Raw genomic sequence first — 24,977 nt, forward strand, 5'->3', positions numbered from 1 at the left:
ACACAGCCGATCACAGATACACACAGCAGATCGCAGGCACGCACAGCCATCACAGATACACGCATCCGATCGCAGGCACACACACAGCCGATCACAGATACACACAGCAGATCGCAGGCACGCACAGCCATCACAGATACACGCATCCGATCGCAGGCACACACATCCGATCGCAGACACACACAGCCGATCACAGATACACACAGCAGATGGCAGGCACGCACAGCCATCACAGATACACACATCCGATCGCAGGCACGCACATCCGATCACAGATACACACATCCGATCACAGATACACACACCCGATCACAGATACACACATCCGATCGCAGACACACACAGCCGATCACAGATACACACAGCAGATCGCAGGTACGCACAGCCATCACAGATACACACATCCGATCGCAGGCACACACACAGCCGATCACAGATACACACATCCGATCACAGATACACACAGCCGATCACAGATACACACATCCGAACGCAGACACACACAGCCGATCGCAGAAAAACACAGCCGATCGCAGACACACACACACAGCCGATTGCAGACACACACACACACACACACACACACACATCACATCACATCACTTCACTTCACTTACGGCAGCAGGGAATGAGAGCAAGTCACGTGTCCGGCCGCAGGTCCTGTTCGTCGCGCTGTACCGCACTGCCTCTCAGGATTCTCCCAGCGAGAAGAGATCGGTGTCACTGGATGAGGTGAGTGTGTATGCGATCCGATGTGTGTGCGATCCGATGTGTGTGTGTGTGTGTGTGTGATTTGTTGTTTGCGTGTGAGCCGATGTTTGTGTGTGCGATCTGATTATGTGTGCAATCTGACTGTGTGTGCGATCTGATGTTTGTGTGTGAGATCTGGTGTGTGAGGGAGATCTGGTGTGTGTGTGTGAGATCTGATTGTGTGTGTGTGTGTGTGTGTGTGTGAGAGAGCTGATGTGTGCGTGTGTGTGAGAGAGCTGATGTGTGCGGGTGTGTGATCACTGCAGGTCCTCTGCTGGGTGTCGGGTGAGTGTAATTGCCGGGTGCCGCTGTGTATAATGAAGTGTCCTGCAGTATCTGTAACTTTTTTAGCTGCACGGACACTTCATTATTGATCCGGGACTAGGGCTTATTTTCGGGGGAGGGCTTATATTTAAGCCTTTCTCCGAAAATGCTGAAAATCCCTGCTAGGGCTTATTTTTGGGGGAGGTCTTATTTTTGGAAAAACACGGTATATATACATATATATATATACATACATATATATATATATATATATATACATACATATATATATATATATTTTGTAATGAAAAATATGCTGGTGTTTTTTTGTGGTGGGAGGGGAAATAGAAATATTTTGCAGTGACATAATTTTTATATTAAAGCATTTATTTTATAATCTTTATAAGGATTTGCTAAGTATAAACTTACATTAAAAGGGGTTGCTTCAAGAATAAAAACCTTAGCATTGAGTACAGTTAGGAATAGTTGACCACCAGATTATAGAAAGGGCACATGAGTTCTTTACCTGAGGGTCTCCACTACCTTGAGGTTTAGGAAGCTTTTACCACCTACCTGTCATGGGTGTGTCACGTGTGACAGATAGTCATGTGGTTTCAGGCCATAGAAGGTCCGTTTGGCTGCGCAGAAAGCTCCCTGACTTTCTATTGTTCCTGCTGTCAGTATTCATTGGTATAGGTAGCTTTCCTGCTGATTAATTTCTCCCTCTTTTGGGCCCAGCAGGAGCTTGACTTCCACCCATTTGTTGATAATCAGTATTCTCTTTGTGTGTAAGTACCCCTTCCTTCCATTGGACTGGTGCTGGTGATATTTTTAGTTCCTACAAGTTGAGGTTGCAAGCAGGTAATTTGTTCTCCTCTGTGGTATTGTTGCTGAAAGCTCTGCGGAACCTCTATCTGAGTCATCTAATGATAAGTAGTTAAATATTCATGCTTTTCCCCATGTGTGCCCTCCTTGTGTCTTCTATAGTGTTTAGTGGGGTTGACAAAGAGCTCATCTCATCTGTTCCCTATTTAGGGTCCAGCACTAGGGATACCTAGGTTCAGGTATCCAGCTCTGCGCATAGGTGCGGAACCTATCTAGGGTGGTGAGGCACCACAGGGACCAGCAGTAGGTTCGGTCAGGGGTCACCATCCTCCCTCTCCCTAGACAGAGGGTTTCCCTTCCCTTTTGCCATGTGCTTGGCAGTTCCCTGTACATACCGTGACACTACCCTCTTTGATTGTCACTTGGTGATCCCACCCTGCTAAGAAGCTAGAAAGTATGGGGAGTATGTCATTCACTTCCACTTTTGTAGTGTATGTGAGTCCCTGGTTTGGCTGTCTGCCAACAAACTTCATGTTAGCGAGGCACACAACTGCATAGCGACCCCTCCTTTTTGTAGCTACAACAGGAGCTTTAATGGGGGTCCTCACCAAGTTTTTGCCAAGTAGCCACCAACCTTTCCACTGAAATGAAGGGGCCCCCATGCAATACATCTTGGAGCCGAGTTTGCCAGATGGCTTTGTGGCGCCCTGGACAAGCCAGGTTGTCACAGGTATTACAACAACACACCCCACACCCCAGCTAAGCACATCAAAGTCAGACAAAAATCCTTGTTGCCTCCCTCCAGGGGCTGATGTCCACACCAGGGGGTGGAGCCAGGCGGTTGGCCCCACCCACCGAGGAGTACACAGTCCTGGCGTCGGAAAAAGGAAGTCAGAGTAGAGTGGAGTAGAGGAGAGTGGAGTTGTAGAGCTGAAGAGTGAGGTGGTAGTGGAGCAGACTGACCGTGTCCGGGTGCGTGGCCCGGGCACATACAGCAAGGTTGGCAGACGGTGGTGACCGTCTGCAGGAGAGGCTGATTGACATGAACCGTAAGGACCGGGGTCGGGCGGTGGCACGCCGGTACCGGATCGGGGAGCGAAGAGAAGCCAGCACCATTCGGCAGGGCCTACGGACCCCGACCAGGCTTGGAGTCGCCGCAAAACCGGTCAAATCCATTAGCGAAGGGAACCTCCGGGGTTTCTCAGCAGTCAAGACCCGATTGAAGGCAACCGCTAAAACCGTGAAGGGAAATACAGTCACCGCCAAGGCTACAGTTCCCAGGGCCAGAGCCTGCGGGCAAAAGGGGCTCCCTCAGCATCCATCCAAGCTGGGGAGCGGGTTACCGGTGGGAAGCCATCAGAACCGAGAACATAACACAGGTGCAGGGAAAGGCAGTCACCGCCAACCTACCGGGAGAAGAACCACCGCAGCCGTCTGTGGGACCCATCCATCCAGCCGTTTGTTTTACTGGAGACTTTGCATTCATCATTGGCTGAGTGAGTACCACTGTGCCGTGAGGCACCGCGCTGCCCCCGCGACCCTGCACCTCACCAGGCCCCGTAACCCACCTGCCATTCCTCCCTCACCGGGCCCCGGGACAACCAACCCCCCTACCCATGGAGGGGAAAAACAACATCTAAGCTGCTCCCTGTCATCGCTCCCGGAATCCCCGTCCAGAGCAGCGGTGGTGTCACAACCTCACCACAACCGTGGGTGGCGTCACGGACAATAAATCCCCAAAACCATTCTCCTTTTCACTCACGGGCAAGGAGTGCCGCTCGAGTCCCCGGATCCGGCTCACCGCTCGAGCCACCGAGCAGCAAGGGAAGCAGCAGCAGTGCTGGACCCGAGCGTGGTGAGCGCAGCGTCCCCTCCCCGCCCGCGACAACTTGGCGTCACGAACAGGATCTTATCGCTCTGCCGTCTGGTAGAGGTGCGCCTTGTGACCGCCGGAGGTGTCCGGCCGAAAATTTTGAGAAGCCACCATTTTGGGCGCGAAAAGTCCCCGCTCGAGCGTCTCCTCGAGCAGTGGAGGCGCGAAAGCCGAAACCCCGCCCCTGTAGAGGAGGAGCCGGAAAAAGACTAAGGGGGCCAGATGGCGTCTGGCCGCATGTAAGCTGCGGCTATTAAAGCAGGGACGCCAGGACTCTGCGGCCATCTTTTGGTTCCTGCAAGAGGCCGCCGCAGCGATGCACCAACCGTCCAGTAGCACCGCGCCCGGCATGGCACCCCGCCCGGCGTGGGTGAGGGACCAGGCCGCCCCGCTGAGTAACCGTCTGCAGGCCCGCATGCAACTCCTCCTGGAGGAGTGGGAGGCCGACATGGCGGACGTGGTGGCTGCTATGCGGAGACGCGAGGTGGAGGAAGATCTGGAGGAGCGGGTAAGAGACCCACGCCCCTGTATTCCCGAGGGATCGGCCACTGCGGCTGAGGGGCCCGGCCTGCACCCGCTCACCCTGCCGCCTCCCCCGCTACCCGCGTTAGTTGCTGCCGCCCCACCACTAGGCCCGCTACCCGCCCAACCGGTAGCGGTACCCTGCCCGTCCGCCCGAGCGGACCGACCAGCTGCGGACGCTCGGGGCCGCCCTGAACCGCTCCTCTGGGAGCCGCCAAGGCTGTGGCCCCTTAACGAAAATGTATCAGAGGCTCCGGCAGGGATCGCGCCAGGTTCCGTGCCCGAGCCCGGGACCGTGGCGTGGATGAAGGCCAGAGTAATTGAATTCAACCAACGCCAACAGAATCAGATATACCTCATGATGGAGCAGTGGACCAATGAGGTGGAAACGCTGGTTGCGACTGCCCCGATGTATGAGATGTGAGGCGACGTGACGGGGCCGGCGAGTGACCCACGCCTCCATGTCCCACAAGGACCGGCCACTGCGGCTGGGGGGCCCGGTCCGGTCTCGGCCCTCGTATCGTCCCTGCCAGTGCCCATGGGGCGCCTCAGTGTTGACCGACCTGACCTGCTGCCCCATGCTACAACAGTAGAGCCTGACGTGCTGAGTAGAGATGAGCGAACCGGTCGCGGTTCGGCTCGAGTTCGGTTCGCCGATCGGGCGTCTCGTTCGAGATCGGTTCGGCGAACGTTCGACGAACCGAACTCGAACCGCATAGGAAACAATGGCAGGCAATCACAAACACATAAAAACACCTAGAAAACACCCTCAAAGGTGTCCAAAAGGTGACAAACAACTCACAACACAACACAAACACATGGGAAAGTGACAAGGACATATACTCATGCGAAAACAAAACAGCTGGACAAGGAAAAAGAGGAGGAGACACAGATATAGGCATGGCACGCCCTTCTAAAATAATGTAAAACACCGCAAGGTGACTCCAAGCGGAGTCTCCCTTTTTTCCAAAAATTGGGCCCCACACACACCCACCCCTTCAGTGGCAGCAGTTGTGCCCCAGTTGTACACTTCACAGCTAGATTTGCATCAAGCACATTCAAAAATACGCCATAATTAACCGTCCCCAGGATGACACCAGGGTAGGTAGTAAAGTCTTTCCTGATCCCAGCTCTGTGCATCTTGGATCATTTTTAAAAACAATGTAAGCAAGGGTTACTCCAAGCAGAGTCTCCCTTTTTTCCAAAAATTGGGCCACACAGACACTCACCCCTTCAGTGGCAGCACTTGTGCCCTAGTTGCAAACAGGATGTTTTGATTTGCATCAAGCACATTCCAAATCCACAAGCATTTACTCTCCCCAGGATGACACAGGGGTAGTAAATTCCTTCTGGATCCATGACTTGTTCATTTTCATGAACGTCAGTCTGTCCACATTGTCACTGGACAGACGCGTGCGCTTATCTGTCAGCACACACCCAGCAGCACTGAAGACACGTTCAGAGACAACGCTGGCAGCTGGACACGACAAAATCTCCAAGGTGTAAGTTGAGAGCTCTGGCCATTTTTCAAGATTTGAAGCCCAAAATGAGCAAGGCTCCATTTGCAAAGTAATGGCATCGATGTTCATTTGGAGATACTCCTGTATCATCCTCTCCAGCCGTTGACTATGTGTTAGACTTGTTGTCTCTGGTGGCCTTGCAAAGGAGGGTCTAAAAAAATTATGAAAAGATTCAATAAAATTGCTGTTACCAGCACCAGATACGGTCCTACTGGTACGGGTAGACTGTTGAAGATGACGAGACCGTCCCATGTTTGTCAAGTTACAACTGGGAGATTCACTCCCTGCACCTGCACGGTTGTTTGGTGGAAAAGCCGAGCTAAGATCGAGTAACAGCTTCTGCTGATACTCCTGCATACGTGCGTCCCTTTCTATGGCTGGAATTATGTCACAAAATTTGGACTTGTACCGGGGATCTAATAGTGTGGCAATCCAGTAGTCATCATCACTTCTAATTTTGACAATACGAGGGTCATGTTGGAGGTAGTGCAGCAAGAAGGCACTCATGTGTCTTGCGCAGCCATGCGGACCAAGTCCACGCTGCGTTTGTGGCATAGATGTGCTAACCGTTCTTTCTTCCTCTGACATCTCCCCCCAACCTCTTTCAACTGAAATTTGACCAAGGTCTCCCTCATCCGCTGAGTCTTCCATGTCTATGGACAGTTCGTCCTCCATTTCTTCATATTCTCCTGCACCTTCCTCAACAATTCGCCTGCTACTGTGTCGCCCTGGACAAGCCAGGGGCCACAGGTAACAACACACACACACCCCCACCCCCAGCAGTTCACAGCAGACATCCCCAGTGAAACCTGATTCCTTCCCTCGGGTTCAGACAGACACACTAGGTGGGCGGAGTCAAGCAGATAGGCACGCCCACCAAAGAGTCTAGCTGGCCTGAGGCAGGAAGCAGGTAGAGACAAGTCTAGGAGAGGAAGAGAGAGGAGGTCAGCAGAGAGGCAGACGCAGACTGGGGCCTAGGTTGGAGCCTAGGGCCCCCGTGTAGAGAGTGAGGCAGATGGTAGTGGCCGTCTGCAGGGAGCCGGGCAGACAGTTGGTGGAACCGTAGGTAGCCGGGGCTGGGCGGTGGCCCACCGGTACCGAACCGTGGAGCCAGCTGGAAACCGGAGCGCAGGAAGAGCTTGCACGGAGGTGAAAGAAAAGACTTACATTACCAACCTGGGGTCAGGGGAAAAACACCGCAACCGCCTGTGGGACCCGTCCATCCAGCCGTTTGTTTCAGCAGAGACTCTGTGTGCATCATTGGGCTGAGTGAGTACCACCGTGCCGTGCGGCACAGCGCTGTCCCTGCAACCCTGCACCTCACCAGGCCCTGTGGCCTGCCTGTCGGCGATCCCTACCCTATCACCAGGCCCCGGGACAACCAACCCCCAACCCACGGAGGGGAAAACTAACAACCAAGCTGCTCCCTGTCACCGCTCCCGGGATCCCCGTCCAGAGCAGCGGTGGTGTCACCATTATCACCACAGCCGTGGGTGGCGACACGGACAATAAATCCCCACAATCAATCCAAATCCCCTTTTCACTCACGGGCGAGGAGCGCCGCTCAAGTCCCCGGGATCCGGCCCACCGCTCGAGCCACCACCGAGCAGCAGCAACACCAGCGGCCGGACCCGAGCAGTGGGAGAGCGCAGCGTCCCCTCCTCCGCCCACGACAACTTGGCGTCACGAACAGGATCTTACCGCTGTGCCGTCTGGTAGAGGTGCGCCTTGTGACCGCCGGAGGTGTCCGGACGGAAAATTTGAAAAGCCGCCATCTTGGGCGCGAAAAGCTCCCGCTCGAGCCTCTTCCCCGAGCAGGGAAGGCGCGAAGCCCCGCCCCCAACGAACGGAAGTGGTAGAAAGAACCAAGGGGGGGCGGGTGAAGGTCTGTCTGATGTAGACCGCGGCTATAAAGGCAGGGACGCCAGGACCCTGCGGCCATCTTGTGGTTCCTGGAAGAGGCCGCCGCAGAAATGCACCAACCCGTTACCCCTGTTACCGGTAGCGGAGCCCGTAGCATCTGTGGGGGAGGGCCCAGACCTGGGGTCCCCAGGCCTCACCTTTGTCACCGCCCTGCCACCGGCCCCGGCAGTCCGCCCGGCCGCAACGGAGATGACGACGGCTCCGGCAGTCCGCCCGGCCGCAACGGCAGCGAAGTACCGGTCCTGTTAACCAATCTGAGCCCGTTCCTGGACTGGGGTCAAGAGGTGCTGCCCGTTTCTTAGGGGCAGCACCAAGGCTAGGTTTGTTTGGGTGGGTGACTGAAGGACACGTTCCATTGTTATTATTAAAAGTGTTTTAATGTTTGATATGCCTCCCGTTGTGGGAAGTTTGCAAAGTAATGCTTGTGTTTAATGTTTTAATCTTTCACAGTTAAAATAGAAAAATAAAACCGGTGATGGACGGGCAGCCCGCGGACGGTCTGCATTTTACCAACGGGGAATGTGTCGCCCTGGACAAGCCAGGGGCCACAGGTAACAACACACACACCCCCACCCCCAGCAGTTCACAGCAGACATCCCCAGTGAAACCTGATTCCTTCTCTCGGGTTCAGACAGACACACTAGGTGGGCGGAGTCAAGCAGATAGGCACGCCCACCGAAGAGTCTAGCTGGCCTGAGGCAGGAAGCAGGTAGAGACAAGTCTAGGAGAGGAAGAGAGAGGAGGTCAGCAGAGAGGCAGACGCAGACTGGGGCCTAGGTTGGAGCCTAGGGCCCCCGTGTAGAGAGTGAGGCAGACGGTAGTGGCCGTCTGCAGGGAGCCGGGCAGACAGTTGGTGGAACCGTAGGTAGCCGGGGCTGGGCGGTGGCCCACCGGTACCGAACCGTGGAGCCAGCTGGAAACCGGAGCTCAGGAAGAGCTTGCACAGAGGTGAAAGAAAAGACTTACATTACCAACCTGGGGTCAGGAGAAAAACACCGCAGCCGCCTGTGGGACCCGTCCATCCAACCGTTTGTTTCAGCAGAGACTCTGTGTGCATCATTGGGCTGAGTGAGTACTGTGCTGTTTCTATTTGTCTTAGTTAAAACTGTTAGTTAATGTTTTTCATGCTTGTCTCTGCTGCCATCTACTGGTCAGACCTTTCGGCTCCTCTGTTTCTTTTGTCCAGCCCATGGGAGTGTCTGATGACCCTCTTGCATCACATCCTGGTATGTTCATTCCAAACCAGAGTTTGTGAGAACAACATCCCTTATTGGAGCTACTAGGAGCAAAGTCTTCTGACCACATAGTAGCTTCAGAGACAAACATCACTGGAGAATTACAATGCCAAGTACTTGGATTACTGCACTCTGCATGTCCTAACCTTTGGAGAAAATAAACCACCATTGTTTAATCTCAGCATGTGCATGTTTCACTCTGGAGCGCTCTGGTCCTGTCTGCCCCACCTATAGGAAAAACGAAGGTAAGATTCTCACAACCTCTCACAACTACGCACCTTCCATCGCCTTTAAGTGGGGACAGAACAGTCAGAAGACTGCTTAAGAGCGCAATACCCCGGCTACAGATCCCTAAGAGCCCTGTAACTTCCCATGTAATCTGCCTAGCAACAAGCCTTGTGCACTAGTCTGCCTGCACAGTGCATGCCTGGACAAGCCTAAGGGGAAGCTCTCCCATCTGCCACGTCCTGTGTCACCTCTGCTTGCATTGTAAAGGGACAGTTTATGCACCTGCTGTTTCTCTCCTGCTATACGCCTTCTATAGACTTGCAGTACATTATACCCCATTACTGCCCATCGCTGCACTGCGAACCCCAAGTTTTACTAAAGACACCTTGGGAATCTCATCAGGGAGTCCTTGCAGAGCTGCACAACGATTTTTGGACCCCTATTCAAAAGTCAAGTTTCTTAAAGAGACAGTACACCTTAAATCAAAATGGCTGAAAAAGACCTTGGACAGTTCCCCACTGCTGAAACAGAGCAAATACAATCTGATACTGTCCATTATGAAGCCCAGGAGGCAGAGCCCACGCTTTCAGCAGACCAAGTTGTCCGACCGAAGCGCTCTTCCAAACCCACGATAAAGGCCGCTGAAAACTATCACACTATGAAAGATGAGCTATGTGAACACCTGGAAGAACAGTGGGAACGAGTCACCTATTACATGCCAAGACTTGAATCCTCATCAGGTGATGCCACATGCTTACAAGCCGCTCTGGAACGGCTGAACACAGCTCATGAAAGATACAAGAGACTGTCAACAAGGTACATTACCTTTCTAAAAGACTCTAAAATTGATGAACCTCTTTCAGACCTGAGCAAGGCAGAAGAGGTAAACAAGGAAAGAGATGCCAAGGTGCAAGATGCCATAGACAAGGCCGAACACCGTATCTCTCACCAGCAAGAAACCAGATCACACCGATCAACCTCATCTAGACGTTCCTCTCGGTCATCCGGGTCATCATCCTCAAGAAGCTCAGCCCTGAGCGACAGGATACTAGAGGCCCGCATAAGAGCAGAGGAATCCAAGGTGAGACGTTCCTTCACAGAAAGAGAAGTAGAGGAAGAAGCCAAAAGGGCAGAAGCAGAAGCCCTTGCAAAAGCAGAAGCTGCTAAAGCAGAAGCCCTTGCAAAAGCAGAAGCTTCTAAAGCAGAAGCCCTTGCAAAAGCAGAAGCCGCTAAAGCAGAAGCCCATGCAAAAGCAGAAGCTGCTAAAGCGGAAGCCAAAAGGGCAGAAGCGGAGGCTCGGATAAAGATTCTTCGGTCACAGATGGAAGAGGAAGTTGCGCTAGCTAAAGTGAGACTACTTGAGCAAGCATTGATCCAAGGTCCTGATCCAACTGACTCGCCACCTCTGGAAGCAGACAATCCAGTTGATCGCACAAGAGACTATGTACTGAATCAGTTACCTGTAGCAACCCCAGTTTGCAGTACCGTCCAAGCCGACAACACCGAAACCTCCAACTTACCTCTACCAGTGCCAGTGCCACCTAAAGCACCCGAGCAAATTAATAACAGTCACCAAGAGGTGCCCTCTCAAACACAGCCACCACAGCAAGATGGCAACCAAGTGTTTCCTGACCCACTTCCACAGCTCAAGCAGCGGTCATCAGAATCTACAGAGGCTAAACCACAGCTCAACCCTGCAGCAACGTCATTTTACCCGGGATCATCTCATCCATTCACGCCAGGCAGCCCATACGCCCCAGGGGCATCACGAGTCGTCGTGGCAACAAGTGGTGAGAAATCAGATATGTCTGAGTTTGCCAGGTTCATGGTGAGCAGAGAGATAATCAACACTAGTCTCACGAAATTCGATGATCGTGCAGAGAGCTACAGGGCCTGGAAAGCAACTTTCAAGGCAGCCATCGCCAATCTCAACTTCACTGCGGAACAGGAGTTCGACCTCCTGATCAAGTGGTTGGGCCCAGGCTCTACAAACCGTATCAAGAGCCTCAGAACCGTCTATGTGGGACAAGCAGAAGCAGGTCTCGCTGCTGCATGGCAGAGACTGGAACGCACCTTTGGCAGCGCAGAAGCAATAGAGAAAGCCCTATTCAAGAGACTGTAGGACATCCCAAAGATCAACCTTAAAGAAGTCCACAAGCTTCAAGACCTAAGTGATCTGCTCATGGAGCTGGAGCTCGCCAAAAGAGACCCTCGTCTGTCTGGGCTGTGCTACCTGGATACAGCCCATGGAGTGAACCCAATCGTGGTGAAGCTGCCATACAGTCTGCAGGAGAAATGTGCAACGTCAGTCTCAAGGTACAAAAGAATGAATGACGTCACCTTTCCCCCATTTATTCAGTTCTGCAAGTTCATTGACGAGCAGGCCCAGATGAGGAACGACCCCAGCCTCGACTTCCTAGAGTTCAACACTTCGGCAGCTGCAACATCATCATCATCATCAAGGTATGAAGGTGCCATACACAAACGCAGAGACATTAAGAACACTGTGAGTGTCAGGAAGACTGAGCTACCATCACCTGCAGCACGCACAGATAAACAGAACACCATCTCATCACGAGATAAGTCTTTCAATCAAGAATGTCCCATCCATAAAAAACCGCATTCACTGAACAAGTGCAGAGGGTTTAGATCCAAAACCCTACAGGAGAGCAAGAAAGTCCTCACAGAGCTTGGGATCTGTTTCAAATGCTGTGCATCACTTGAGCACATGGCCAAGGACTGTAAATCCATCGTCAAGTGTGAGGAGTGTCATAGTGAAAAACACGTTTCAGCCATGCACCCAACCCAGCTAGCTAGAGACACACCGGCTGCAGTCACCACCACTCCCACTCCAAGTCATGGCGGGGAGCCCAAGAATCAGACTGACACCACCACAGCCGTCTCATGCTCAGAGGTATGTGGAGAGGGCCAAACACAGAAATGTTGTGCCCGAATATGCCTCATCAAGATTTATCCCGAGGGACATCCAGAAAAGGCAATGAAGGTGTATGCCATCATAGACGACCAAAGCAACCGGTCCCTAGCAGGAACCAAATTCTTTGAAGCCTTCGGAATTAATGGACCATCAGAACCCTACACCTTGAACACCTGCTCGGGTCGCATAGAGACTAGCGGCAGAAGAGCCCAGGGATTCATTGCTTCTCCTATCAATGGGAAGACTGAAATACCTCTACCAACGCTCGTTGAATATGACCAAATACCCAGCCACAGGAATGAAATTCCTACCCCAGAAGCTGCATTTCATCAACCACACCTAAGACACCTCGCTAGTGTTATCCCACCTCTGGACAATAACGTAGAGATTCTACTCCTGCTCGGCAGAGACAATCTAAGGGTACACAAAGTGCGACAGCAGTGTAATGGGCCTGACTATGCACCATACGCCCAGAGACAGGACTTGGGATGGGTAGTCATAGGAAATGTGTGCGTTGATCGATCAGAAATTTATTCCTTCAAGACTTACGTGCATGGAGATGGACGCACAACCTGCTTAAAGCCATGTCCTCATCACTATGGAGTGAAAGAGAAGTCTCCAGACACAATACAGCTACCTGACATCGCTTCTTCTCTGCATATCGACAACTTGGGAAGATCAGTCTTTCTCACAACCAAGGACGACGATAAAGCAGCCTTGTCAGTAGAGGACAGAGAATTCATCGGAATAATGGACTGTGAGTTTTCTAAAGACAAAACCAACCATTGGGTCTCTCCATTACCCTTCCGATCTACCAGGGTAAGACTCCCAAACAACCGAGCTCAAGCTCAGACCAGATTTAACTCTCTTCAGCGTTCTATGAGCAGCAAACCTGAAATGAGAGAACATATTGTTGCCTTTATGGACAAAATATTCCGCAACAACCACGCAGAACCTGCTCCATTCTTGAAGAAGAACGAAGAGTGTTGGTATCTGCCTTCATTCGGTGTATACCACCCACGAAAACCGAATCAAATCAGGGTTGTCTTCGACTCCAGCGCCAAACATGAAGGCATATCCCTTAACGATGTTCTCCTCACAGGTCCTAACCTAACAAACAACTTGGTAGGAGTATTGCTGAGGTTCAGAAAAGAGCTTGTCGCCATCACTGCCGATATTGAACAGATGTTCCACTGTTTCCTAGTCAGAGAGGACCACCGGAACTTCCTCAGATTTCTGTGGTACAAGGATAATAACACCAATAAAGAGATGGTGGAATATCGTATGAGGGTCCACGTGTTTGGAAACAGCCCTTCACCCGCAGTTGCAACCTATGGTCTCCGGAGAACCGCATTAGAGGGAGAGTCCGAGTATGGAACAGATGCCAGAGACTTTGTTGAGAAAGACTTTTATGTAGATGATGGGCTCAAATCACTACCCACCGAGGAAGAAGCCATTGATTTGCTCAAAAGGACTCAAGGCATGCTGTCCCAGGCAAAACTCAGGTTACACAAAATTGCTTCCAATAGCCTGACCGTAATGAGAGCCTTTGAGTCGGGAGATCACGCCCCTGGGTTCAAGGACATTGACTTGGGGCTAGACAGTCCACCCGTGCAGAGGAGCCTGGGCATCAGATGGGATCTTGCAGCCGACTCCTTCGGATTTCAAGTAAGTTGCTCAGACAAGCCATTCACAAAACGTGGTGTTCTCTCTATAGTGAACAGCTTTTTCGACCCACTGGGATTTGTGGCGCCTATCACTATACAAGGCAAATCGGTGCTGAGACAATTCTCTGAAACCGTCAAGGACTGGGATACCCCACTCCCTTCCGACAAACAGCAAAAATGGGAAGCTTGGAAACAGTCGTTGTGTGGGTTGAACAACATCCACATCCCAAGATGTTATCTCAAAATCTCCCTCACCTCTAGCATAAAGAAGGAACTGCACATCTTCTCAGACGCCTCCACAGAAGCTATAGCAGCAGTTGCATACCTGAAAGTGACAGACCCCAACGGACAAAACTACGTTGGATTTGTATTTGGCAAGGCGAAGCTGGCCCCGAAGCCCGACCATACCATTCCCAGACTGGAACTCTGTGGCACCGTTTTGGCAGTGGAAATTGCCGACTTCATACGACAAGAACTGTGTGTCAAAATAGATGAGGTCCAATACTACACTGACAGTAAGGTCATTTTAGGTTACATCTACAATCAATCAAGACGATTTTATGTGTACGTCAGTAACCGCATTGAAAGGATCAGGAGATCCTCCAAACCAGAACAATGGCGTTATGTACCATCTGAACTGAATCCAGCAGATCACGCAACTAGACCTATGTCTATAAGTTATTTTGCTAACTCTTCTTGGCTTACAGGTCCAGAGTTCCTGCTGAGACAGTCAGAAGAAGGTGTCCAGGAAGCCTTCAGCATCCTAGATCCAGACAACGATCCAGATGTCCGAGCTGAAGTCAATACCCTGGCCACCAGTGCAGAAAAAACTTCCAACTTCGGTTGCCAACGTTTTGAACGTTTCTTCAGCTGGATGAGGCTCGTCAGGACTGTCGCTAGGTTAGTGCATATCGCCAGATACTGTCGTACTGACCTTAAAACCAAAGACTGTCATCGCTGGCATGTCTGCCACAAAGCCCTTTCTGCTGAGGACATCTCCCATAGCGAGTCCCTCATAATACGCCACCTCCAACAGAGTGAATTCACCATAGAATGGAAGTGTTTATACAACAAACAGCAGATTCCATTAAGAAGTCCTCTCGCCAATTTAAACCCAGTCATCGACAGTTTCGGCTTACTAAGAGTTGGTGGTCGTTTAAATCAGGCTCATCTTGGAGTTGCAGAACAAAATCCTCTCATCATTCCCAACAAACACCATGTTACAGTCTTGCTGATCCGACACCACCATGAAAAGACTGAACACCAAGGCAGGCAAATTACAGAAGGTGCTTTACGGTCTGCAGGCCTCTGGATTATTGGAATGAAGAGACGTGTAGCACGAATACTACACGATTGTGTGCACTGTCGTAAAGCGAGAGGAAAACAACTGTACCAGCAAATGGCAGACTTGCCTACAGACTTTCCACAGAGCCACCTTTCACCTACGTGGGCCTAGACGTTTTCGGACCATGGATGGTGTCCACACGCAGAACTCGCAGAGGCCAAGCAAACAGCAAGTGGTGGGCTGTGTTATTCACCTGCATGAGTGTTCGAGCCGTTCACATTGAGGTGTTAGAGTCCATGGATACCTCCAGCCTAATCAACGCCTTGAGAAGGTTCCTTGCCATCAGAGGACCAGTGAAACAGCTGAGGTCTGACCGTGGAAGCAACTTCGTCGGTGCATGTAGAGAACTGAACATCGACACCAAACCTATCCAAGATCAGCTGGCAGAGAAAGGTTGCACCTGGATCTTCAATCCCCCTCACAGTTCTCACATGGGAGGCTCCTGGGAGAGGATGATCGGGATTTCACGCAACATCTTGAACTCCATGCTAATGGACGTCAATTCCTCAAGACTCACACATGAGACTCTAGTCACTCTTTTAGCTGAAGTCTCAGCCATTATCAAGACCCCTTGTGCCGGTGACCATGGATCCAGAAACACCAACCATATTAACTCCTACTATTCTCATTACCCAAAAAACTGACAACGCGGTAATGCCCAGCGGAGAGTTCACCCACGCGAACACTTATCAAAAACACTGGAAACGGGTTCAATACTTGGCTGACTACTTCTGGAACCGATGGAGGAAGGAATACCTCACCATTCTTCAAGGAAGAAAGAAGTGGCGACATCCCAAGCCGAACCTCAAGGAAGGAGACCTAGTCCTCATGAAAGATCAGACCACAGAAAGGACTGACTGGCCTATGGGACTAATTACTAGGATACTGCCTAGTCAGGACGGCAATGTTCGGAAGATGGAGCTAAAGGTCATCAGGAAAGGTGAGACGAAGACCTTTGCAAGGCCAATCCACGAACTTGTTCTGCTTTTGCCCATAGAGAGCGTCCCTACAGGAAGAACGCTACCGGACCTGAACTTTGAGCCATCCTTCTTGTTTTGGACTCAATTGAGCTTGTTTTTGCATTTAACATGCCTTTCCTTTCAGGTTGTATTATGGACTCAATAGTGAAATCCCCAAAGTGAATTTCAGATGGGGAGTGTGCTGTTTCTATTTGTCTTAGTTAAAACTGTTATTTAATGTTTTTCATGCTTGTCTCTGCTGCCATCTACTGGTCAGACCTTTCGGCTCCTCTGTTTCTTTTGTCCAGCCCATGGGAGTGTCTGATGACCCTCTTGCATCACATCCTGGGATGTTAATTTCCAAAGCAGAGTTTGTGAGAACAACTTCCCATATTGGATTAGAGCTACTAGGAGCAAAGTCTTCTGACCACGTAGTAGCTTCAGAGGCAAGCATCACTGAGAATTACAATGCCAAGTACTTGGATTACTGCACTCTGCATGTCCTAACCTTTGGAGAAAATAAACCACCATTGTTTCATCTCAGCATGTGCATTTTTCACTCTGGAGCGCTCTGGTCCTGGCTGCCCCACCTATAGGAAAAACGAAGGTAAGATTCTCACAACCTCTCACAACTACGCACCTTCCATCGCCTTTAAGTGGGGACAGAACAAGTACCACCGTGCCGTGCGGCACAGCGCTGTCCCTGCGACCCTGCACCTCACCAGGCCCTGTGGCCTGCCTGCCATCCATCCCTACCCCATCACCGGGCCCCAGGACAACGAACCCCCTACCCACGGAGGGGAGAACTAACAACCAAGCTGCTCCCTGTCACCGCTCCTATTATCACCACAGCCGTGGGTGGCGACACGGACAATAAATCCCCACAATCAATCCAAATCCCCTTTTCACTCACGGGCGAGGAGCGCCGCTCGAGTCCCCGGGATCCGGCCCACCGCTCGAGCCACCACCGAGCAGCAGCAGCACCAGCGGCCGGACCCGAGCAGTGGGAGAGCGCAGCGTCCCCTCCTCCGCCCGCGACACTACCATGCGCCCTTGTTGATCCCTGTCCCCCATGGTCCCATGCCTGCCGCGTTGGTGATGATGAACGTCTGGACCTTGGTGATGTTGTTGTGTCTTGCGCATATGATTCCTCCTGTAGTTCCTCCCCTTCCTGTTGTCCCACCCCCTGACTCCGAATAGTGTTTAGCGTCTGCTCCAGCATGTAAATGACTGGAATTGTCATGCTGATAATGGCATTGTCAGCGCTAAACATATTCGTCGCCATGTCGAAACTGCAGAAGGGTGCATAGGTCCTTGATCTGAGACCACTCCATCAGGGTGATCTGCCCCACCTCTGCATCTCATTGGCCCAGGCTATACGTCATGACGTATTGCACCAGGGCTCGGCGGTGCTGCCACAGTCGCTGTAACATGTGGAGAGTCGAATTCCAGCGTGTCGGCACATCGCATTTCAGGCGATGAACCGGCAGGCCGAAAGACTTCTGGAGCGATGCAAGTCGCTCAGCTGCGGCGGTTGAACGGCGGAAGTGAGCAGACAGTTTTCGTGCCCTGGTCAGAAGGCCATCTAGGCCGGGATAGTGTGTTAAAAATTGCTGGACAACAAGGTTCAACAAGTGAGCCACACAAGGCACGTGTGTCACCTTGCCCAGGCGAAGGGCCGCACCCAGGTTTGCAGCATTGTCGCTCACGGCCTTACCAGGCTGCAGGTTGAGTGGAGACAACCATTTATTAAACTCAGTCTCCAGAGCTGCCCACAACTCAGCCGCTGTGTGACTCCTATTTCCAAGACATGTCAAGCTAAAGACCGCCTGATGCCGTTGCGCTCTGCTGCCAGCATAGTAATGAGGGGTGCGTGATTCCTTCTGCGCAGTGAGAACGCTGGTGGCCTGACCAGGCAGGCTTGGGGTGGAGGTGGAGGACCCAGATGAGGTGGAGGAGGCAGAAGCAGTGGCGGAACTTGGACAGACAGAGGATTGACACACAAGTCTTGGGGACGGCAAGACTTGTGCAGCAGACCCTTCACCATCTATCACCATAGTTACCCAGTGCCCAGTCAGCGACATGTAATGTCCCTGTCCATGCTTACTGGTCCAAGTATCGGTGGTGAAATGCACCCGTTCACACACAGAGTTTCTCAAGGAAGCGGTGATGTTGTGTGCAACATGCTGGTGTAGCGCGGGCACACCTTTCTTAGAGAAGTAGTGGCGACTGGGCATCTGGTACTGGGGCACAGCGACAGACATAAGGTCTCTAAAATCCTGTGTGTCCACCAGGCGGAAAGGCAGCATTTCGGTAGCCAAGAGCTTACAGAGGGATAAAGTCAACCTCTTAGCTTTGTCATGGGTCGCAGGAAATGGCCTTTTATTTGTCCACATCTGAGGGACAGAGATCTGGCTGCTGTGTGTAGACGGTGTTGAGTAGGGTGTCCCTGGAAAAATGCAGGTTTGTGAGGAAAGTGCAGGCGTAGACATGATGTTGCCTTCATCCAACGTTGGTGCTATCGATGTCTGAGAGAGCTGTACACACGCACTTGTTTCCCCTTCCAAACCAACTGACGACCTACCAAGCAAACTTCCTGTTGCGGTTACAGTGGTGGAAGTTGTGCGTGGAAAACCAGGTGTGAAAGCAGTCCCCACAGTCCTAGAAGATGAAGAGCGCGCGGATGCACTGGAAAGGGGCAGTCGGTGGATGGTTCGCTCCGCTAGGCCGCATTGCAGCACGGTGAGCTCCCCACTGGGACATATGATATTTATTCATGTGACGATTCATGGAAGAAGTTGTCAAACTGCTGGGGTTTTGCCCTCTACTAACAGAATCACGACAAATTTTACAGATCACATAATTTGGGCGATTTTTTGCTATGTCAAAAAAGGACCAGGCTAGGCAAGGCTTAGAGGGCATGCAACCTGCTGATCCACCCCGACTAGTGCTCAGAGGCACAGTGGTGGCTGAGGATGCAGTTGTAGACGTGCTACCAGTACTCCGACTCTATCCAGGAAGGCGCAAGGTAACTTCGTCGTCAGTTGCATCCTCCTCCATCGTCTCTGTTGACCTCCTCAAGGGCCTGACTGTGGGTTGACAGTAGGTGGGATCTAGAACTTCCTCATCAATTGTTGTTTGCACTCCCCTCACCCTCAGACCGAGCCTCTTCTTGCCCTGACCGAATATTTAAGTTGTCATCCCAATCTGGTATCTGCGTCTCATCGTCATCAGTATGTTCCTCATTGTCTATAACAACAGGTGTTACAGTTTGTGAAAAAGGGTCAACATTATGCTCAGAAACTTGGTCCTCACGGCCTGAATCAGAGTCACAAAGGTTCTGGGCATCACTGCAGACCATTTCCTGTTCTGTACTCACTGTAGCTTGGGAGCAGACCTCTGATTCCCAGGCTATAGTGTGACTGAACAGCTCTGCAGACTCAGCCATCTCAGTTCCACCATACTGTGCAGGGCGGATGGAGACTTCAGAGCTGGGAGAAAGCAAGTTTGATTGGCATGACAACTCAGAGGACTGGTGTTTTTTGGATGCGGTAGTTGAGGTGGCGGAGAGGGCACTTGTTGGACCACTTGAGATCCATTCAAGCATTTTCCTTTTTTGGCCATCATCTACCTTTGTTCCAGTTGTTCGTGTCCGTAAAAAAGGGAGCACATCGGATTGTCCATGGTAAGTAGTAGACATCTTACTTTTGCTGGAAGATGGTCTATCTTCAGCAGATGTTAATGGAGCTTTGCCACCTTCCCCACGGACAAACCCTTTTTTTCCTTTTCCAACACGCCTCTTCCCCTTTCCACCAGCATCTGTCATTTTGCCACTCATTTTGATTGCGACAAGATTGTGCACTTAAAATGTGGTAGTAAAAATTGAGAGGTGGTGTAGATTGCAGCGATGGTCTATCTTTATTAACAACAGAATAAACAACAATAACTATCCCTGACAATGCAACTACGGCCCTTAAACTGGCAGCATAGTTTGCTAGTATAATGGCTTAGTAACAATGAGTTTGAGTGTGCAATGCAGAGGTGCTGCAAATATCTTTGCACTAGTGGGACAATAATGAAGTCCAACAGCCACTTTTAAGATGCCACTAAGTTTACTCAGTGTTTGCTAGTATAATGGCTTAGTAACAATGAGTTTGAGTGTGCAATGCAGAGGTGCTACACATAGGTTTGCACCAGTGGGACACAAATGGAAGTCCAACAGCCACTTTTAGGATGCCACTAAGTTTTCTCAGTGTTTGCTAGTATAATGGCTTAGTAACAATGAGTTTGAGTGTGCAATGCAGAGGTGCTGCACATAGGTTTGCACCAGTGGGACACTAATGGAAGTCCAACAGCCGCTTTTAGGATGCCACTAAGTTTCCTCAGTGTTTGCTAGTATAATGGCTTAGTAACAATGAGTTTGAGTGTGCAATGCAGAGGTGCTGCACATAGGTTTGCACCAGTGGGACACTAATGGAAGTCCAACAGCCACTTTTAGGATGCCACTAAGTTTCCTCAGTGTTTGCTAGTATAATGGCTTAGTAACAATGAGTTTGAGTGTGCAATGCAGAGGTGCTGCACATAGGTTTGCACCAGTGGGACACTAATGGAAGTCCAACAGCCACTTTTAGGATGCCACTAAGTTTCCTCAGTGTTTGCTAGTATAATGGCTTAGTAACAATGAGTTTGAGTGTGCAATGCAGAGGTGCTGCACATAGGTTTGCACCAGTGGGACACTAATGGAAGTCCAACAGCCACTTTTAGGATGCCACTAAGTTTCCTCAGTGTTTGCTAGTATAATGGCTTAGTAACAATGAGTTTGAGTGTGCGATGCAGAGGTGCTGCACATAGATTTGCACCAGTGGGACACTAATGGAAGTCCAACAGCCACTTTTAGGATGCCACTAAGTTTCCTCAGTGTTTGCTAGTATAATGGCTTAGTAACAATGATTTTGAGTGTGCCATGCAGAGGTGCTGCACATAGATTTGCACCAGTGGGACACTAATGGAAGTCCAACAGCCACTTTTAGGATGCCACTAAGTTTACTCAGTGTTTGCTAGTATAATGGCTTAGTAACAATGAGTTTGAGTATGCAATGCAGAGGTGCTGCACATAGGTTTGCACCAGTGGGACACTAATGGAAGTCCAACAGCCACTTTTAGGATGCCACTAAGTTTCCTCAGTGTTTGCTAGTATAATGGCTTAGTAACAATGAGTTTGAGTGTGCAAAGGGCAGGAGGGTACAGTGGCAGGGTTGTGGGTCTGGGTAGAGGAAAGGAAGCCTGCCTTTCTATCCCTCCTAATGGGGAAATGCAGCGAGGAAATCCCTGACCTTAGCTACACAGACGCTGTCATCTTGTGTAGCTGTTAAAATCTGTTTTCACGGACCTGACTGTCACCTATGGCTCTGACCCTGCCGATATTAGCTCTTACAAGGACTAATAGAAACTTCTATCCCTATTCTGTATAGCGCTGTGTATAGAGCGTACACAGCAGTATCGGAGACAGGAGCTACGCCAGCGGTGACTGACACCAAGATGCAGAAGGCAGATAATGGCGTGCTGGGGGAAAATGTCCGTTTTTATAATGCATGGACATGTGACATGGACATCCTATCACACATGCCGTTGCTTCTCTGGCTAAAAGTCCACTTAGCTGTGTTTGTGTCTGGGATTGGCTGACATGCTGGCCCGCCCCACTACACGCGTGCGCTTAGGGAAGGAAGACAAGGAAAAAAAAAAAAAAATGGCGATCGCCATTATCCAAACAGTAGTGATCTGAATGCGCTGTTCCCGCACACTATACACTGAAATGTCATAATAGTGTGAGTCACAGAGTGACTTACACTATTACAGCGGAAAGCCAGCTAGTAATTAGCTTGTCGTTTTGCTGCTAGAACCGTTCTCGAACGTATCTAGAACTATCGAGCTTTAGCAAAAAGCTCGAGTTCTAGTTCGATCTAGAACAGCCCCCAAAATCACTCGAGCCGCGAACTGGAGAACCGCGAACCGCGCTCAACTCTAGTGCTGAGTGCCGGAAACCCGGAGACTGCGGCAGCTGGCGGCAACCCGCCTGGCGCAGGGACAGATGATAATGACTCCGGCCCCGGCACCGAGCCCGTCTCTGAGTCCGAGAAGGCGAGTGAGCGTCTCCGCTACGAAGGAGGGCCGGTGGTTTTCTATAGCCCGCGCACCGGTGGAAATGGATACCGGGCACCTCTCCCCCAACAGGCCTGTCACTGCATGTTCGAAATGTTAGTAGCAGAGGATGAGGCCACCTCAGCGGAAGAGTCCGAGAGATGGCAGCGGAGCCCCGCTGCAAGTTGTCCCCGTTGGGACCACCAGTACCGTTAAAAGTTTGAATGATAAGATTGAATCAACCGAAGAAGTTTATCTGATTGGAACCGTGATTGAACCGGCCGTTTCTGACAACTAGCCCCCGTAGGGACTTTGTGCACCGTTTGCGTAAGGAACTGCTTACGGACAGGCCCGAGAACTTGCAGGGCAACCACAAACTTGTAGGATGTAAATATTTGGCTTAATCCGTTACCGCCTCCAGAGAGGCAGATCTGGAGGATGGGCCTGGAGGAAAGAGATGGCCCAGGCCCGCCACTACCGTAACCGGTGGCGATCCTCCGGGGGTTCAGGGGTCCCCATGGACGCGGGTCCCCTGAAAGAGACCGTACCCGCTCGGGCAACTTGGTTCTGGACTGGGGTCAAGGGGTGTTGCCCACTTCTTAGGGGCAGCATCAGGGCCAGGTTGTTTGGGTGGGAGAAGAGCGGAAACCGTACCGTTTAATAAAAGACAACCGTTTCGTAACGTTTAAGAATGTGCCTCCCGTTATGGGAAGTTTGACTAAAAATGCTTGTGTTTTAAATGTTTTTTTACTCTTTTGCAGTTAACAAAAATAAAACCGGTGATGGACGGGCAGCCCGCAGACGGTCTGCATTTTACTAAGGGGGAATGTGGCGCCCTGGACAAGCCAGGTCGTCACAGGTATTACAACAACACACCCCACACCCCGGCTAGGCACATCAAAGTCAGACAAAAATCCTTGTTGCTTCCCTCCAGGGGCTGATGTCCACACCAGGGGGTGGAGCCAGGTGGTTGGCCCCGCCCACCGAGGAGTACACAGTCCTGGAGGCGGAAAAAGGAAGTCAGAGTAGAGTGGAGTAGAGGAGAGTGGAGTTGTAGAGCTGAAGAGTGAGGTGGTAGTGGAGCAGACTGACCGTGTCCGGGTGCGTGGCCCAGGCACATACAGCAAGGTTGGCAGACGGTGGTGACAGTCTGCAGGAGAGGCTGATTGACGTGAACCGTAAGGACCGGGGACGGGCGGTGGCCCACCGGTACCAGATCGGGGAGCGAAGAGAAGCCAGCACCATTCGGCAGGGCCTACGGACCCCGACCAGGCTTGGAGTCGCCGCAAAACCGGTCAAATCCATTAGCGAAGGGAACCTCCGGGGTTTCCCAGCAGTCAAGACCCGATTGAAGGCAACCGCTCAAACTGTGAAGGGAAATACAGTCACCGCCAAGGCTACAGTTCCCAGGGCCAGAGCCTGCGGGCAAAAGGGGCTCCCTCAGCATCCAGCCAAGCTGGGGAGCAGGTTACCGGTGGGAAGCCATCAGAACCAAGAACATAACACAGGTGCAGGGAAAGGCAGTCACCGCCAACCTACCGGGAGAACCACCACCGCAGCCGTCTGTGGGACCCGTCCATCCAGCTGTTTGTTTTACCGGAGACTTTGCATTCATCATTGGCTGAGTGAGTACCACCGTGCCGTGCGGCACCGCGCTGCCCCCGCGACCCTGCACCTCACCAGGCCCCGTAACCCACCTGCCATTCCTCCCTCACCGGGCCCCGGGACAACCAACCCCCCTACCCACGGAGGGGAAAAACAACATCTAAGCTGCTCCCTGTCATCGCTCCCGGGATCCCCGTCCAGAGCAGCGGTGGTGTCACAACCTCACCACAACCGTGGGTGGCGTCACGGACAATAAATCCCCAAAACCATTCCCCTTTTCACTCACGGGCGAGGAGCGCTGCTCGAGTCCCCGGATCCGGCCCACTGCTCGAGCCACCGAGCAGCAAGCGAAGCAGCAGCAGTGCTGGACCCGAGCGTGGTGAGCGCAGCGTCCCCTCCCCGCCCGCGACAGCTTTCTTCTTTGGCTAGTAGACAGCAGTCAAGAACAGAGGACCTACAATAACTCTTTGATGAACATATGCTCTTAGTCATATTTGTCACGTCTCCTAGGACATCCGTGAGACTCTCAGAAACAGGGAATATCGCCTGGACTCCCAGAAGAGATGGCAAATCTTTGGGACACACCAGAAGCCTCCAGGAACCTCCCTCAAAAGCATCACGTCCTAAAGGTATTCTATTCATGGCGAATTGGTTTTCAGAAGCACCTTCAGACTCACAACTGACTATGAATCGCCCACTGCAGTCTTTGTCTTATCAGATATTCTAACCTATGATTACCAGGATCATCATTTTCCTGTCCAACCACTACACTAATGCCTCCACAATGTGCCAGTCATTGCACTGGTTGCCCATCCGCTACAGATTATAATATAAACTTATCACTCACAAAGCTCTCACAGTTCTGAACCGCTGTCAATCTCCTCCCTCATCTCTGTCTATCACTCTACGTGTACTCTCCGTTCTGCTAATGACTTTAGACTAATATCCTCAATACTGGAAACCTCTCATTTCCATCTCAAAGACTTCTCTCATGCTGCGCCAATACTCTGGAATGCACTACCCTGGACAATTTGATAAATTCGCAATATCCACAGTTTCATTCGTGCCCTAAAAATGCATTTCTTTGGACTGGCCTATTACCTCATTAGTCTAACTATTTCCTTTTGACTCTTCCTATAGTTTCTGTGGAATCTTGTCACTTTTATCATCTGTTTACACCCTCCATGC

The 24,977-nt window shown here is 51.3% G+C and overlaps 1 long non-coding RNA gene across 1 annotated transcript in view; it reads left to right on the forward strand.

The window, feature by feature from the left end:
• The first annotated feature begins 581 nt into the window (after positions 1 to 581).
• Positions 582 to 24,977, forward strand: part of LOC142301966 (uncharacterized) — a 29,439-nt gene continuing 5,043 nt past the window's right edge. The window contains exons 1-2 of the long non-coding RNA XR_012752912.1: positions 582 to 732; positions 24,300 to 24,418. This is a non-coding gene — a long non-coding RNA (uncharacterized LOC142301966). The remainder of the gene's footprint in view (positions 733 to 24,299; positions 24,419 to 24,977) is intronic.

This window comes from Anomaloglossus baeobatrachus, chromosome 4, assembly GCF_048569485.1.
Source record: "Anomaloglossus baeobatrachus isolate aAnoBae1 chromosome 4, aAnoBae1.hap1, whole genome shotgun sequence".
NCBI classification, from domain to species: Eukaryota; Metazoa; Chordata; class Amphibia; order Anura; family Aromobatidae; genus Anomaloglossus; species Anomaloglossus baeobatrachus.